Consider the following 3,525-nt stretch of genomic DNA (forward strand, 5'->3'; position numbering starts at 1 on the left):
ACGAAGTTGGTGGCGTTGTCGCAATACACCTTGCTGGGAAGACCTCTCCTGGCCGCAAACCTTTTAAAAGATAAAATAAATGCGTCAGAGGATAAATCAGATACTAATTCTAAGTGAACAGCCTTTGATGTGAAACAAACATAAACCGCTATATACATTTTTATTGGTGGTCGACCGCGAATACGCAACGAAATATTCACGGGTCCACAAAAATCTACGCCGACTATTAAAAAGGACGCAGAGCTCTCACCCTATCGGTGGGTAAATTTCCCATTATCTGAGTCATAAGCTTTGGTTTATAGCGGTAACAATGAACGCATTTGCGAACTATTCACTTACACTTTTCTTTGGCATTTATTAGCCAGATATTTTCCCTGGAAAGCGCTATTAAGGCTTTTGTGCCAGCATGGCATTTCTCGAGGTGCAGATTGTTCAAATATCGAGTAACAAAAGTTGTTCTCTTTCTCAATAATAGTGGGAATTTAGTATTATAAGGCAACGGTGCGTTTAGCAACCTCCCACCTAACCTTATTAGTGAAAATGTTCTCTTTTTCTCAGTAAAATTGTGAATGAATGTTGTAAGCCTTTGAATATTTGATGGCAACACCAGAGATTTCTGTAATTTATGAATCTCCTCAGAAAAACTTTCCCTCTGGATAATTTCTACTAATCTATAAAAGGCCCAATTCATTTCTTTAGCAGTAGAGTGTTTTGATTTGGAAATTTCAAATTTCCTGCAACAATTAATGAATATTAGCACATAGCATGTGATTCTTAAAATTTGTTTTATATAATGAATGATCTTCGATCAACTTCAAGAAAACATTCTCCAAATTCATAGATTTCTCTACTGCTGCAAGAACATTAGTCTTTCTCTTTTCTAAAGACACTTGATCCTCTGTTAATTCAAAGCGATTATTAACAGACCACATTGAGTTATCATTTAAAAGGAATGAAGGACCATCAAACCAAATCGATTGTTTCAAATCGTCTACATCACATCCTCTTGATACAAGGTCAGCTGGATTGTGCCGTGTAGGCACATGGCGCCATGAAACATTTTCTGCCCATTCATGTATCTCGGCAACTCTATTCGAAACAAATGTTGCGAAAGTAGATGGATAAGTTTTTATCCAATGTAAAGTGATTTCTGAATCTGTTCAGAAATATACACTCTCGATTTCAAAGCTGATCATTCTTTTAACTCGAATCCACAATTTTGCTAATAAGTGTGCTGCACACAACTCAAATCTCGGAAGAGATTTTGTCTTGAGTGGTGCGATTTTCGATTTTGCTGTTAGTAATCGACATGAAACATTATCTGAAATAGAACTTCTTATGTAAATACAGCATAAGCTCGAATTGAAGCATCTGAAAAGCCATGAATTTAAACTGATGCTGAAGAAGTGGTGTGGCCGAATCTTGGGATTTCGATTGAATCAATTTTCAACAAATTTTCCTTGAAATTGTCCCGCGTAGTATTGAGACGGGTATTGATTCATCCCAGTCTAATTTTTGAATCCAAAGTTCCTGAAGTAACATTTTGGATTTAGTTATTAAGGGGCATATAAGTCCGAGAGGATCAAACAATCTTGAAGAAACCGGTAAAATGTTTCTTTTTGTCGCCTTAAGATTCTTAAAATCATTCTCCAAATGAAACTTAAATGTATCATTCTTCGGAACCCAATGTATGCCTAAAGCTTTAGCTGAATCGGAATCATTTTGTAACAATTTTTCTGTTCTATCAGAAATATTAAAATCGGGGTGATTAGAAAACCATTTTGTTAAATTAAATCCAGCTGAACTCAATATTTGAGTCACTTGATCTCGAATAGTTATAAGTTTATCAAAACTATCGGCACCGGTTAGCAAGTCATCAACATAAAAATCACTGCGAATAACATTTGCCCCGATAGGAAAAGTCTCTTTGTAAAGATCGCTTAGATAAATGAGACATCTGATCGCTAAAAATGGAGCGCTATACGTTCCATATGTTATGGTGTTCAACCGAAAGGCTTGTAGTGGATCAGAAGCACTTTGTCTCCAAAGGATCATTTGAAAATTTCTGTCATTTTCGTCAACCAAAACTTGACGATACATTTTCTCTATATCTGCAGTGATTACAAATTTATGAAATCGAAAACGAATTAGAATCGCATATAATTCTTCTTGCACAGTTGGCCCAACCATCAACAAATCATTGAGCGAAGTTCGTGAAGAAGTACGACTCGAAGCATCGAAAACTACTCTAAGTTTAGTAGATGTACTTTGAGGTTTTAAAACACATTGGTGCGGTATAAAATAATGAGGGAAAATTGGTATTTGATTGCTTGCAATAGACATATGTCCTAAATCAACATACTCTTTCATAAAATCGTGATACATTTCTCTCATGTTTTGATCATTTGATAGTCTGCGCTCTAGCGCTAAAATTCGACGTTTAGCCGTATCATAAGAAGAACCTAAGAGATTTGTATCCGATTTGAAAGGAAGTGAGACTTGAAATCGCCCTGACGGTAAACGTCGAACTGAATTCTTAAAATTTTCCTTACATTTCTGTTGTTCCTCATTGTACACTAGTTGTTTTTCGTGGGAAACTTCTTCAAGTTCCCAAAACTTTTTAACAATTAAATCAATAGCTTCCTCATTTTCTATTATGTTGCTAATATTACATACCTTTGAACATGAGCCCTTTGGCTGATTATATCTTCCAGCCACAATCCAGCCAAGAGATGTTTTCTGTAGTACTGGAAGACTCGGATTAGACTTAATTTGTCCAACACATAAAAGTTCAAAGAACATTTCACCACCGATTAACAAATCAACTTTTTGTGGTTTATAAAATTCAGGATCTTCTAAGGAAATATTTTTTGGAATATTCCAGTTTGTTGTGCAAATCCTGCGATCAGGTTGGATGTTCGTAATTGAACTTAGTACCCAAAACTTTGAAATGAATTGGGTAGAATTAACCCTCGACATAACGGAGATCTCTACATTCGATTTAGCTATAGAATTTATTTCACCTATGCCTGTTAAATTCAATCTGCCTATTTTTCGTTTTATCCTTAGCTTTTGAGCAAGTTCCTCGGTAATCAGATTTGTTTGAGAACCGGAATCTAATAGTGCTCTTGCCAGTACATAAACGCCAGAACTGCACTTCACCTTTACCACTGCTGTGGCAAGAATTACATTATCATCGGATGATGAGTGGTTAACTGCATTGTTTGAAGTAGTTGGCGCATTTGGCACAGAATCTACACGAGAAACGGTATTAGCACTTTGCGATGCAGAACTATAACGATGTAATAGTTTCTTATGTGCTCCACCACAAACTCTGCATTTATGAGCATTACACCTTGCTACTGTATGACCTTTTTTAAGGCAATTTATGCAGGCAGATATAGCTTTTACAAAGTCAAATCTTTGAACAACTGGAATCGTTACGAAATAGGAGCAATTGTATATATTGTGGTCAGCAGATTTGCAAAATAGGCATTTTTCTACAGATTGCTTAGGTTTTGTAAC

General features: G+C 35.9%; 1 protein-coding gene across 3 annotated transcripts in view; it reads left to right on the forward strand.

The window, feature by feature from the left end:
• The window catches only part of LOC111683110, a 238,572-nt gene that overhangs the window by 164,154 nt on the left and 70,893 nt on the right, over window positions 1–3,525 (forward strand). The gene's annotated exons all lie outside the window — the stretch shown is intronic.

Source organism: Lucilia cuprina, chromosome 4, assembly GCF_022045245.1.
Source record: "Lucilia cuprina isolate Lc7/37 chromosome 4, ASM2204524v1, whole genome shotgun sequence".
In the NCBI taxonomy this organism is placed as follows: Eukaryota; Metazoa; Arthropoda; class Insecta; order Diptera; family Calliphoridae; genus Lucilia; species Lucilia cuprina.